This window comes from Alosa sapidissima, chromosome 7 (genome assembly GCF_018492685.1).
Source record: "Alosa sapidissima isolate fAloSap1 chromosome 7, fAloSap1.pri, whole genome shotgun sequence".
Taxonomy (NCBI): Eukaryota; Metazoa; Chordata; class Actinopteri; order Clupeiformes; family Clupeidae; genus Alosa; species Alosa sapidissima.
Window position 1 is genome coordinate 22,663,397 of NC_055963.1, and position 14,755 is coordinate 22,678,151.

Sequence of the window (14,755 nt, forward strand, 5' to 3'; positions counted from 1 at the left end):
TTTACAGAGCTGCTGGGGAACTCAGCTCAGCGATGGAGGGAGAGACCCCCCCACTACACACACGCCCACACAACACGCCACGCCACGCCTGCTAGTTCAAGCTCTCAAAGGTCCAAACCTAGTCATGCCAGTTACACTAAACAAATGCTGAGATGATAAAAGACGCCAGAAGTGCAATTGTGAGTGAGTGTGAGAGAGCATGAGTGAGTGAGTTTGTGTGTGTGTGTGTGTGTGTGTGTGTGTGTGTGTGTGTGTGTGTGTGTGTGTGTGTGTTGTGAGTGTGTGTATGTGTATCCCACAGGTACACATACACTAGTAACCTACTTACCCCAATAGATGTGCTGAGAATCTACCAGCATGGCAGCGTTGAGACGCCCATTCGATCACGCTAAGAGCTGCAATTCTAAATACAGGGTTCTCCACATTGAAGGATATTCAGCAGTACGCAGCAATGGGATTTGGAATGTAGGAGATTAAAATCAAACCAGGCCCAGATCTGGTCCACGTTTGGTCCAGTGGCCATAGCAACGGGCACAGCATCCCATAATTAACATGTAATAAACATAAATCCATATGCACAGGATATGGTATGACTGAGGTGTAGCTCAAGGCATGTGGCATCACGTACATATTGCTTCCCTGCTTTCTTAGTTCATGTGGAGAGTTTAATCCTAAACACAGAAATATGCCCCTTTAAGTGGTAAAACTTCCATCAAAATGAACGAGAATGAAACAAGCAATTAAAGATTAGCTATCTGGAAGGGTCTCACAGCCTTTTTAAAGCTGTGAGACAGAAAGCCTGTAGCAGACATCACTGACACAGATCATTGAAAAAGCTATTAAAGTCGAACCGATTTAACCGTGATTTATGTAACGCTGTGAAAATGGCACATAGGGACTCTGAGACAGACTTCATACCTTCGTGGGGGGAAAAAAACTCACCCCCCAATTACAACTCTAGACATCACAAGCATTTCAACTCCACCAGTATAAGAATTAGCCCTGATGTGAATTTAAATCACAATAAAGAATGTCTGTGTTGCATAAACGTGAAGCGGGGAGCCTAGCGCGGGATTATGGCCTTCTGGGTAGAGGAGTGCGAGGTTCAGTTCAGGAGGAGATTGGTGGTTTGCAGGTTGGCTCGGAAGGGAAGAGGTCTTTGCGTGAGTGTCTGTAATTGGCTGCAGAGGGGAGCTGCTCGCTGACATCTGCAGATGATTTCGGGTGATAATAAATCAGTTTTGTTTCTCAACTGGCACACTTCCACTGGACTCTCTCTGTTTCTCTCCCTCCCTCCCTCTCTCTCTCTCTCTCTTAGTCTTTTTCTGTGCCCTCTTTCTCTCTCTCCCCCACTCTGCCTCCTTCTCTTACCCTCACTCTCTCTCTACCTCTGTTTTTCCCCCCTTTCCCCTTTCTCCCTCCCTCTCTCTCTCTCTCTCTCTCTTTCTCCCTCCCTCTCTCTCTCTCTCTCTCTCTCTCTCCCTCTCTTATTCAGACTCTCTCTGCACTTTATTCTCCCCTCTGCCCACCGGAAAATGAAGGACTAGCAGTGGAGGTCTGGAATATTCTCCAACCTCTTTCACGTATTGGGTGGCCAGGCAGCCTGAGCCATGAAAGACCTGGTGCAAAGCAACACAGAGTAAGAGAGACAGACAGATGGAGAATAGTGTGTGTGTGTGTGTGTGTGTGTGTGGGTGTGTGTGGGTGTGTGTGTGAGAAAGAGAGACAGAAAAAGAAGAAAAGGGAGGGGAAAGATGTTGTAATTATCAAAGTGTGTGTTGTTTATTGAAACCTATTATTGGGCTCCAAATTCACATAAGGCATGGACAGAACGCACACACACACACACACACACACACACACACACACACACACACACACACACACACACACACACACAAACACACACACAAATGGGCGTTCTATTCCCTTTTATGACTGTCCCTGCAGTGTGAGCTGTGCCAGTAGTCCCTGGGCTCACCTAGGGCTGGATCAGTTTACAGGGATCACCACAAACCGCCACCAAATACAGCCATCACATTTACCAGTTTCCTCCTCACTGCAACAGCTTTCAGTCCAGCCACACAGCTGCGTTGATGTGGGAGCTATATATTCATGTAGCACTCGAGCAAAACGATAGTTTGCTTTTATTTTTCTTATCTTATCTTTTTTACATTATAGTTATATGATAGCATGTATGTCAAAATGATACTTGAAACATTTGACAAAAATCTCTTTAGGTCTCCAGGTTTTTTATATTATTATGCCTGGATTAAATCATCAAAAATGGCATGGCTAGATAACAGGCCACAACGTAAGCAGTGCAATATACATCAAACACAATCTTAGTCAGATATAAATATTTCACCCTAATGGAATACTGTGTGTGCCTGATCTCTGACGAGACATTTGGCTACATGGAATGCTCTCCGAGGCAACTTCATTCCATGAATTCAGAGCTCCGGGACGGCCGTTTCCGCCGAACCTTCCCAGCATTCTCTGGCAGGCCGGCCAGTCCCGGGTCTGAGCCAGTCAACTGGGCTTTCCGACAGACAGACAGACAGACCGCAATCTATCACACCGCAACGCGCCGCATGGCTGGAGGACGGGAGCCAGCAGCTAGCCGCCTGCGGCACAACTCCACGTCCAGCGTGAGCGACTGCAGCGATAAAAGCTTTTGTCTGTTGTCCTCGATGCTGTAGTCGGGGCTGGCCAACACGTCTCTTTGCATAAGCTTCCCTGCACTCTCTCAACCCCGGCGAAACCACCAGCCCTGTTTCCTACGGCCAGAAAGAAGTGCAGCCGTAGACCTCCGAACCCAGACAGGGAGAGCACTCCGCTCCACGCCATGCTTTCCCCCCTCAGTCCTTTCACATGCACAATCACATGCACAGTCCTCTCACATGCACAATCTCAGATTCTCCAGTCTCTCTCTCTCTCTCGCTTCTCTTCTGTTTTGACTTTTTCTGTCGCTCTAATTCTCTTTTCAAGTGACTTTTTTTGTGCCCTCTCCCTCTCTTTCGTTTCTTCACCCTTTCTCTCTGTTTTTCTTTTGTTTTGACTTGCTTTGTCACTCTGTTGAATCTCTTTCTCCTTCTCTCCCTCTCTCTCTCTCTCTCTCTCTCTCTCTCTCCCTCTCTCTCTCTCTTTCTCCTCCCTCCATCTCTCCCTCTCTCTCTCTCTTTCTCCTCCCTCCATCTCTCTGGCTGGGGAGCAAGTTTTGACTCATGTCTGCGGAGAGTTACGGCTGATGAAAAATACGAGAGCGATGACCAGCGGTGTAAATCAGAGCCTTAATAACAATGCTACATGGCGTCAGTACAAAAGCAACGCTGCAATAAATGGCCTTTACGAGTTGATTTATTGGAAGTTCTCCTGATACGCTTCGACACAGCACTTTTGACATGGTCCACGGGAGCAGCCAACTGTTATCCGCCGTGTCGCTAGCGGCCCTCAGGGCCCGTCCCTTATGGACAGCGCAGAGCGGAGGAGAGCCGCTTCTGATGTCATTCAGTGGAAAAGTCTCCGCTACACAAGGGGCTCGCTCTGAGGGACTGACACACAGCCAGACGCTGCCATTTGCACTCCATGCATTCCCAACAGAGTCACACTGCACATCGATTTTATCTGGTGAGAGCCGCACCATGTCCAGTGGGCTTATTTTTTTTCAGAAAGGAAGCTGAAACCCATATTGAGTGTTTGGCGGTGGTGGTGTGGTGGTGGTGGTGGTGCCGGTGATGATGATGGTGGTGGTGTGGTGGTGGTGGTGGTGCCGGTGATGATGGTGGTGGTGGTAGCAGCAGCAGCCTGCAAACCATGCCGCACGACTTCGTCCTCTTCTTCGTCTTCGTCTCCTCCGCAATTAGCTTTTTCAGGGGCCACGTACCCGCAAGAGGACGGGGGTGCTCCGGTTACAAGGAAAGCACAAAACAAAGTCAGAGGGGAAGCGAAGCGAGGCACAGCGCCGACGCTGCCAAGATCAACACACGAGGAGGAGGAGGAGGAGGAGGAGGAACGGCTGGAGGGCTGTCGATGGGATCCCCTCTTCCCTCCACCACCACCACTCTCTCACACACATGCAAACACACACACACACATGCCCAGACACTGATTCAAACAGACAAGAGTAGCTAAACGTCTCTCTATCTCTCTCTTTATCTCTCCCTCCCTCTCTGGCTGATCCAGCAGCTCTCCATTCTGAGCGTGATGAAGCCATCCTCCTCTACTAAGGTCTGACGGCTGATTCCTGTATCCTGACACTGGCCCCATCGACATCCCTTTTAACACACACACACACACACACACACACAAAATACACACACACACACACACACACACACACACACACACACACACACACAAAACCACATAAAACTCATACATACACAATACAAAATAAATGTACGTGTACACAGACATGCAATGATCCTTTACTCACCCGCACATACACACACAGACACGCACACTCGCTCGCTATCTCCCCACCACAGTGCCACTGGGGACTGTCAGCAGAGGGCCTTGGAGCTTTCAACTAGGCCGTGTTTAGACAACTGGTCTAACCACATCTCCTGTCTTCATCAGGCCTTCATGTTTTCCATGTTCGGTTTGGGGATCCTAGCATAACTGTGGAGGGGGGAGAGGGGATCGGGGATTTGGAGGGGGGCTCTGGTGGGCGTGGTGAGGACATCCACATGTGCTGCCTATGCGATCGTGGAAGTGTGACTTCTAGGATATCGGTCTTCACAGACAGCAGAAATACATTCAAATCAGGCGACCAGAGGTGAATGTTTGAGGGAGATGGTTTCTTTGAATGTTTTTTTGTGCAAACGATCCAAATTGTTCAGTTTAAAATGGATACCCTTAGTCTTGAACCCGTGCTTTCTTCACCATGAACTACATCGTCATACTATTTGTGTGTGTTTGCAAATGTGCACAATGAGCTCAAAGCAAAGGTAGAACTATGAAAACGTTTGCAAACGTTTGCCTTTGCTATTGTTTGAACGTACCTCAAAGTTGAGTCAGCATCCAAAGTCAGTCTACAGCTGGGTTCCTTTAGAGGACCCATTTAGGCTTGAAGAAGCCACTAATTATATAACTCAGGTCCCTCGCTGACAGTGGCTATCAGAAGCTAATAGCCAGCAGGCTAACGGCTAATAGGCTATGACAGCACCAGCTGTCCTAACAATGTAAAAAGCACTTATGTTGATATAACTGTACATCTAAATGCTTTACGCTACAATAGTCCTATAAAAACATCAACGTAATGGAAAGATAATAAAAGATAGTCATGTGGTATCATTTCACATGGTGAATATAGTAAATAAAAAACAGGTTTTGTTTTTTAAAGTCAGCTCCAGTAGAAGTTCCATTCAGCTGGCAGGGCGAGTATCTCTACCGACTTCTCCCTTCTCTGCTTCATATCACGACGTCACATCTGATTTCCCAGCCCAGTGGAGACAGACATCACGGCTGTCTGTTTCCGATTAGGACTGAAGGACGCGCCGTTTTGATCACGGCAATGCTGAAGCGCTGAACGCAGACACACACACGCCCGCCGTCCAGGATCCTCTGCCTGATGAGGAGAAACCGATCCTCTTAAAGGCACAGTCCGCCATTCTGGCGAAGGGTGTTGATATTGATAACAGCCAATCAAACAAACGACACGCCTCCTTCTCCATTCTCCTGAGGCAGCATGGTGATTGGCTGGAGCGGTCTGAAGCTTAGTCAAAGTCACTTTGCTCGTTTCCCACACAGAGCCATTTTTTAAATTTGTTAATACCGATGACTGGACTGAATGGCCAACTAGAGGAGTATGTGGAGCAATTCACTGAATGGCAAAAAAAAGTATATTGGATTAGAATTGCAGACTTTGCCTTTAAGGGGTACGGGGGGAAATACAAGCAAGCCCAAATATTTGGACGCTCCCCACTGTTCTCTGAAGAGCAGATCCTGTCGTAACAGTTACGGCAGTGAGTCCATGTTTCCAAAGCATAAGAAAACAATAACAGGAGAAGCAGGGTTTGCAGTCTTACTGCACTGTGAGACAGCATGGGCACAGGATCACAGGCTCTCTATATTAGCCCTGCAACAGAAAAAAATTGGGAGCAAATACCAGTGTGTGTGTGTGTGTGTGTGTGTGTGTGTGTGTGTTGTAGAGAGGGTATATGTGTTTTGTCAGTCCTGAAACCACAAATATATCCACCAATATACTCTGCCTAATACTACACACACACACACACACACACACTCTCTCTCTCTCTCTCACACACACACACACACACACACACACACACACACATAATAGTCGGCTAAATATGATTCTGCTTATGAATCCGCCATAAGAGCAAATGTTTTAAAATCTACAGCCTGGTCTGCTGTATCATTAAAGTATATGGAGCATTACCCACACTGCGCATATGGCCTGTGCCAATTTTATTACACATTTACTGTGCACTGTGGAGTTACTGCAGAGCCGTGTGTGTAGTACAGGCAAGGGGGACAGCCTGGACCATAGAAGAGGAGTGTGTGTGTGTGTGTGTGGGGGGGGGGGGGGGGGGGGGGGGGGGGGTGAATGTGTCTGTGAGTATATGTGCATTTGTTGGAGATTTTATGTCTGTGATTCATAATTTGCATGTGTGCACATGCATGCGTTTTAACACACATTTACAGACACAGTTGTGTATGTGTGTTTATAATGCACATGTCAATGGATGTGCAAGTGTGTGTGTGTGTGTGTGTGCATGTCTGTCTGTGTGCATGTGTCTGTGTGCATGTGTGTGTGTGTGTGTGTGTGTGTTGAGGGGGTTGTGGTCAAGGTGTGTGTATGTGTGTCTGTGTGTGTGCGTGCGTGTGCGTGTGTGTGTGTGTGTGTGTGTGTGTGTGTGTGTATAGATACAGGTGGACCAAGTCCCAGAAGTGTGTGTGGGGCAGAATAAACAGCCCCACCCTCCCATAACAGCCCAGCCCTCCCTGATGGAGCAGGGAGGTGGAGAAGGGAACAACGGAATTGTTACTGGGTGGAAAATACTGCGCAGACCCCATCTACCCAGCCCACTCCCAAAAAACACCCACCCGGCATCTGAGGGGAGCTCAATGGCAGAGGCCCACGGTACCTGCCCGGCTGCCAAGCGGTCTCCATGTGAACATCAATAGCAGCATCCTGCAGATGGTTTCCAATGGGGGGCGATAGGCCTTTGATAAGCCTTTAGTGTGTTGTTAAATGCTGAAATAGAACTTTGGGCAAAATTGATTTGGACTTAACAAACACTTTGATGATGAGCCACTGTGTGTGCGTGTGTGTGTGTGTGTGTGTGTGTGTGTGTGTGTATGTATGGGGGGGGTAAAGGTGGCCAGCTGGCCTATTTCACATCATGGCTCAAGCACAGAAAATATGTAAATGTGCACTTTGCCAGGAACTCTGTTTGGCCTTCAGATGCAGTCTCCAGCCCATTGAAGAACCCTGACTTAAGAGATGGGTGGGTAAGCGGTCAACTTACATCATGAACTCTCAACGTCAGTAAATGGGAAAGGGGGTACACAGGGTGTGCATGTGGGAGAGTTGGTACATCTCTGAACTAGTAGTGTGTGTATGTGTGTGTGTGTGTCTGTGTGTGTGTGTGTGTGTCTGTGTGTGTGTGTGTGTGTGTGTGTGTGTGTGTGTGTGTCTGTGTGTGTGTGTGTGTGTGTGTGTGGTGTGTATGGGTGGTGGGGGTAGAATTTATTTACACATTACAACAAACCTCAGCTTATGTGTGTGTGTGTGTTTGTGTGTGTGTGTGGGGGGGGAGTCTCCGGCAGGTGGGGTTGGTTCAATCACATATCCGAACATCAGTGTGCGTGTGTGTGTGTGTGTGTGTGTGTGTGTGTGTGTGTGTGTGTGTGTGAGAGTGTCGGGGCAGGTGGGGAGTTGACTCACCCGTATGAAGTTGAGCATGACACAGAGACGAGCGTGACAATGAGATTGGGTGAGAGCTGAGAGGTTGTCGGGCCGCTGTGATGCGGGGGCCTGCGTCGCCCCCTAAAGCCATGCTAATCCGCCGTCAGTGCCGTTGCCCCGGCGACCGAGCGGCTCCGCGGCTCCCTGCGAAAGCCGAGCACCGCCGCATGTGTTTTCACCATTAGCACCACCGGCAGCCTACCGGCGCTACACACACACACACACACACACACACACACACACACACACACCACATCTTTAGAGGCCATAACACTAAACGTTACACACCTCCACGCATCAGGAAAGGCCATAAAACAGAAAGAGAGAGAGAGAGAGAGAGTGAAGAATAGGAGAGAGAGAGAAAGAGAGCGAGAGAAAGAAAGAGAGAGTGAAAGAATGAGCAAGAGAGAAAAGAAACGGAGGAAAAGAGAGAGATAGGGGGACGAGAAAAGGAGAGAGAGAAAGAGAGAGGGAAGGAGGGTGAGAGAAGAGGAGGGTGTGAGCCAGAAGACATGCACAGGACTCACCAGACACGGGCGCTTTGTTCTACTTGTTCTCGGGTTTCCCAGCCACCGGCCCGTCACTCGATCCTGGAACGGTAAATTTTACATAAAGCGTGTGAAATCACAGATGCATGTGTCTTCCTGCAGCCATAAAGATAATTTATTCATACGGCTTCAGGCCCCACACCCCCACGGGAACTCAAAAAAACAATTAGGCCTCAAAGTCTGGGGAAGTGTGATATAGCGTATTGGCAAGTCTTCTCAGGTTTTCGACCACTATTCTTCATTAGTATCGATACAAAAATAAAAAGTGTAATTATATGAGTTATTATGAGGTAATTGATGGTGGAGGTTAATTTGTGTCTAATTGTATGTTAAATGAACTGTGAATGTCAATAATAAGTAGGGCGTATGAAAAAACAGCACTTTACTTTGGCATAGTTCACCTCAACAGCCCAACAATATTTTAGAAGTGCATTTTACAAGTTGTGAGGTGACAGAATTGAGTCCCTAAGTGTGAAACTTAAGAAAGAATAATTACATGCATATGCGCATATGCAAAAGGTCTGACACGGCAAGCAATCACACAGTTATTTAAAGATGAAGTCCAGAACAACACAATTTTCTTGTGGCATTTTCGCTACTTTTATGTGCCTTAAGTGGAACCATTTTTAGAATAAAGAATGTTGCAGCCTTTAACATGACAAACAGAGCGCCCAGCACATACACTACAACCCCAGATCCCCAAGTTGGGATGTTGTGTAAAATGCAAATAAAAACAGAATGTGATCATCTGCAAATCTCGTAAACCCACATTTAGCTGCAAAAAGGACACAGACAACATATCAAATATTAAAAATAACAAATTTGACTTTTTCATGGTAAATACAGTATATGTTCATTTTGACTTTGATGCCAGCAACACGTACAAGGCTCGGGCTGGACACACAAGGGCTGCAGTATTTGGAGGTTATCAAGAAGAACTTTTACTGCAGTTTAACACTCTCCGCTTCCTCCACTTCCCTCGCCAGCCACACTTCGGACTCTGCTACAGGAAGTTACGGGAAGTACAAAACAATGCGGTGGACAGAACAGTGATCGTATTGTGAGAATATATACCGAACAAACATGCTGTGATACAATGCAGAACACGTCAAGTTGGAACACTCTTCTAAAACCAGGAAGTGACACGAGGCATAGAGTATAAAACACGTCTGATTAAAAAAGGCTCAGTGGCCCGTGGCTTCCTTTCAAATGCAAAAAATCTCCCTCTCTCTCTCACGGTCTCTCTCTCTCACACAATCCCTTCACCAGCCTAAACCACTTGGCTTCAGTCATCTCCATTGCTTCTGTGGGCTGTGTGTGTTTTGAGTGTGAGCGTGCTGCTGGCTGAGGCGGAGAGGAGCTCCTGTGTGTAAGATGGAGGCCTGGAGGGCCCCTGTGTGAGCACCACACGAGCGGCGTGGGCGCACGCTGCTCCTCACTCGCTCCGCTCCACTCCGCTCGCCGCTTTGTTTTGAACCGCACGTTTACAGACCAGTGCAACTGTAAACAAGGCCAGTGGTGGAAGCCCCACTCTCCACCCACCCCCTCTCTCCCTCCCTCCCTCCACAAAGGGCCCTTTTGATGGCCCTAATTGAAGAGGCATGGCTGCGTTTGCCCCTCCACAACACAGCAAATGAAAAACAACAACAAACACAGCAAATGTATGGCTTGGAGAATGCTGTATTGCATGGGGTGGGGGGCTTGTTGGGTGTTGTTGTGTGTGTGTGTGTGTGTGTGTGTGTGGGCGATTGGTGTGTGTGCACAGGCATGCGTGCATACATGTGTCTGGGGGGCAGTTGGTGTGTGTGTGTGTGATAGTGTGTGTGTGTGTGTGTGTGTGTTTGGGGGTTGAGAGGGGTGATGTGTGTGTGTTTGGGGGGGTGATGGGTGACGGGGGAATAAACCTGACACCGGCTGGTCACTCGACACACCCGCTCTGTTCGTCCTGAAAATGACTAATTCATGCATTTCCTCCTCTGCAGTTCCTCTGGCAGCAGCTCAATAAATTCTAGCAGTCCACCAAGATCCCTATGTGTGTGTGTATGTGTGTGTGTGTGTATGTGTGTGTGTATGTGTTGGGGGGAGGACACATTAGGCCTGCTGGCTTGTAAAGTGAGTAGGGAACTTTAATTGATCTGAAGGAATTTAATGTGGCGTAGTGAATGGGGACCGACAGGGGGGATTTATCTCGTGGCCACCATAAGAACATAATATTGCAAACTATTTAAAAGCACAGGGAATTTTTAATTGTGGCCACAAAAATGATTTACTCCATGTTGACTTAAATTACAGCACATACACAGAGCTGGGAGTTGGGTTTTAGCGTTGAGCGGAATATGAGTAAATTAAAGGAGAGAGAGAGAGAACGAGAGAGAGAGAGGGATAAAAAAGAGGAGGGCTGGACAAAGTAAACATTGTTTCAAGCTTTATCGTAAAAGTGAGAGTGAAAAAAAATCCAAAAAGATGTTCCTTAAGTACGTATACAGTCAATCATTCACATGACAAAAGTCATTTGATTTTGGAAAAGTAAATATTTAAAGTGGAGGTTTTTTCGAGAGCCAGACAGACACATGGCCATCAGGCCTCCCCAGCCCTTCAGGGTCCTCCAGCAGTGAGGGCCAGCAGGTTTATCCCATGTCAAATTCTATGCAAACATTGTTTAACTCTTCTGAAATGTGTTATGGATTTGAGAGAAAATCCCAGATTACTCCAGGGCCACAGGGCATGCTGTGGCTTCGGCGCGACTTCGCCAGCGTGGGCACGCGCCAACTCAAACAACTGGCCAGCTATTTACCCGCTGCACACGCCAAGGCCAAGCAGCCCGAGAGAGACCCATGTATGCAGATCACTGAGAGTGATGAAGAGGAGGAGAGAAAGAGAGAGAGAGAGGGGTGGGGGGGGGACGTGTGTGTGTGTGTGTTTTTCCACACTGTGTGGAGGTCACCGTTGGGAGATAACTGCGTAACATTTACGATCGTCTTACACACACACACACATACACACACACACACACACACACACACACACACACACACAGCGGAACAGATAATACCCACAACCCTCCACAGAAGACCAGTATGGCAGCAGTGGGCAGCGCAGGGGGCAGTGAAACGGGAGCGAGCGAGTAGCCATTATCCATGTGGTCCGCACTGTCAAGAGCCAAGCTGTCTGACCTGAATCAGTCTCCAGGAAGTGACCTCGGGGTTGCCATCCAACACATTGTGCTTCCTGTGTCACGGGGTAGTGTTGCTGATGAATGGAGGTGAAGGGGGGGGGGGGGTTGTGAGGCCCCCCTGCACGTGCTGGTAGGGTAAATGTGGTGGCCCTGACAACCACCGTGGTGAACCTTATCTGTCTGTGAACACCTACACTGACTAACCTCTGGAAGTCATAACGCACAGCTCCCGTTCTTCAGACGTGGGGGGGGGGGGGGGTGTTAGGACTGGAAAGGGGTGCTTCACTCGGGTAGTGGGGTGGGTGGGTGTATTCATGGTTGACATGACATGTGTGATGGAGTTTTGGGGGTGGGGGGGGGGAAATAATATGCTGGCACCTTGAAATAGAACACCTCCAGACCGAGAGCCAGCACTACAAAGCACCAGGCACTGCAGCAGCCACCCGACATCCGTCCCAGAATGGACTGGGGTGGGGGTCATGATGGAGGGGTGGGTGGGGCTCGCCCCAGGCGGTCGTTAAAATTGTCCAGACAGGGCACCCCAGATTCTGGATCTGCTGAGGCAAATTAATCCTCGCTGGTTATTTTTACGGCGGGCCTCGGCGAGAGGCTGCTCTCGGACGCTGCCCGGTGCGGGACAGACCTACACCTGCGCCGGGGCCCCTGGCGAGCTCAGCACTGGGTGAAATACTGCAGCCGGGGGCCCAGGCCCTCCACACACACACACACACACACACGCACGCACACACGCACACACGCACACACACATACACACACACACACACACATACACACACATACACACACACACACACACACACACACACACACACACACACACACACACACACACACACCTTAAGCAGCTCGGAGAGTGAGGGCCGCTCACTAGGCTTTATGGCCAGACGGCCTTACTCCCCACCTACTGCCAAGTGGGTTATCATAATAACGTATGTCATTTACAGTGTCTGTCTGTGCTCTGGGTGTGTGTGTGTGTGTGTGTGTGTGTGTGTGGGGGCGGGGGTTGACTAACGACCCTCTGGGCCGCTGCAGAGTTCCCAGAGCCGACCCAAGCGGCGGCCCGAGTCCCGGAGCGGATTTGGGGGGGGTTAAGCTGAGCCAGGCTAGGCCTTCCTGGAAAACCGAGGGAGAAATGGATGGAGGTGCAGAACGCGACGAGAGAAGAGAAAAGCACTCGCAGCTCACAGGTGAAGCATCTCACAGCCGAGCCAAACCCCACGGACGAGAGCCAGTTACCCACCAGGGAACACCACACGCGGGACTGGTGTGAATCTTCCACATGGGCTTGATTGCTACATGCGTCGCCCCCCTGCAACCCCCAACCTTATATCACCCTCCACCCACTAACTAACCCCCCCAACCCCAACCCCAACCCCCACCCCCACCCGCACCCGCAGCCCCAGGCTTTGTGATTCAGAGCATGAAAGTCCTCCAGGATGTGAAAGGAGAGCAGGCCAGCGCGGAGTGGAGCAGAGTGGAGAGGGAGAAGCCTCCGTGAGCACGACTCCCAGCGGTGCCTCCTGGCCCGCCGCCCGCTCAGCCAGAAAAACGGCAAGACGCGCGATTAAATTAAGACCTAGGCCGTCTTCTGGAGAAGAGGAAACGCACGTCAGGAGAGAGTGCGGGGGGGGGGGGGGGGGGTGAGGAGAGAGGGGAGGGGGGAGTTGGGTCCGGCTGGATGGATTACGGGAATGCACCAGACACTGGCGTCTGCCCAAACCCTCCCAGCTCTCTTCTCCCTTCCTCCTCGTTTCTTCTTGCTTTCTCTTCCTTTTTTCTTCCTCTCGCCGTCGGGCCCTGGGCAGCTGCTCGCGTAGACGAGAGGAGCAGTGACCCGGCGGAGTGGGCCGGCGGCCGCTCTGGCCACATTAAGAGCTGATAGATAAACCATTGTTGCTGCCGGGGCGGCCGCCGGCAGTCTCGGTGAGCCTTGTGAGCGCCGGGCGAAACTGGCCAGCACTTTGATGTCCCTGCGGTTATTGACTCTCAGACGTGCTGATGCACCCCAGTGCCCTCGGATCAGCCGGCCCTCAGATAAATGGTCAACCACTCACCCAGAGCTGCCCCCGGGTCATGAAAACAAGACAGGAGGACTTTTATGCAAACGAGCAGGAAGGAGAGAAGGAGTAGAAAGGCAGAGAGAGAGAGAGAGAGGGAAAGAAAGAAGGAAGAAGGAAAGGGTGAGAATGAAAGAAAGAAAGGACAAAACGAGAAAAAAGACAGCAGCAATGAAAACAATTCAAAAAAGGATACAGAAAGCAGGGAGGAAAGAGAAAGAGAGAGAGAGAGACTTTATCTAGAAGGGCCTCTGATGCTTAGTGCTTGCTTATTTGAGAGATAATTAAGGGCATCTGAAGCAAAGATGTTTGGCGTGAGCATCAGGTAGCTGTCATCAAGCCAAACACTCCCAAGCAGGGAGGTGGAGGAGAGGCCGTCCAGAGGTTCCTTAACCAGAGTTGGATCAAGAACAGAGAAGGGGGGGGGGGGGGTAGGCAGTAGTTATATGACAGTGTTATGTTGAGGAGTGCATGATCAAGAGTGAGTCTTACTTGCGTGTGAGAGAGAGAGAGAGAGGAGAGAGAGAGAGAGAGAGAGAGAGAGAGAGAGAAGAGCGTGTGTGTGTATATGAGTGTGAGTGTGTGGTGGATGGGTGGATATAAAGGTTTGAAGTGGTAGGGGTGAACGGGTTATCGTCCACTCTCACCCCCAGAGTTCTGGCAACACACACACACACACAGACGCGCACACACACACACACACAAACACACACCTCACTCAGTCCCACCTGGGGAACGCCTTCTCACCCCTAATCACAAACACATGCCGTTTTGCCCGTCCGAACACACACACATACACACTCACTGCAAAAAAGGATCCTTTGAGTTCAGACCAAACTGTGAGAGGATACAGCTGACTATTTCAGTGATATTAATGGATGTGATTTTGCACAACACAAAACTGCCGACGACGCCCGCCCCAAACCATCCAATCAGCTCCCTGCATCCCATCAGTGAAACGAAAACATGTCCTCCGAGCTCTGCTAAACACACTTAAGTGATCACCTGGCAGAAACGA

At 49.6% G+C, this 14,755-nt stretch overlaps 1 long non-coding RNA gene across 1 annotated transcript in view; it reads right to left on the reverse strand.

Moving 5' to 3' along the window:
• The window catches only part of LOC121713687, a 72,684-nt gene that overhangs the window by 7,912 nt on the left and 50,017 nt on the right, over window positions 1–14,755 (reverse strand). Inside the window, exons 3-4 of the long non-coding RNA XR_006032915.1 lie at window positions 8,464–8,526; window positions 7,916–8,143 (exon numbers count right to left, since the gene is read on the reverse strand). This is a non-coding gene — a long non-coding RNA (uncharacterized LOC121713687). The remainder of the gene's footprint in view (window positions 1–7,915; window positions 8,144–8,463; window positions 8,527–14,755) is intronic.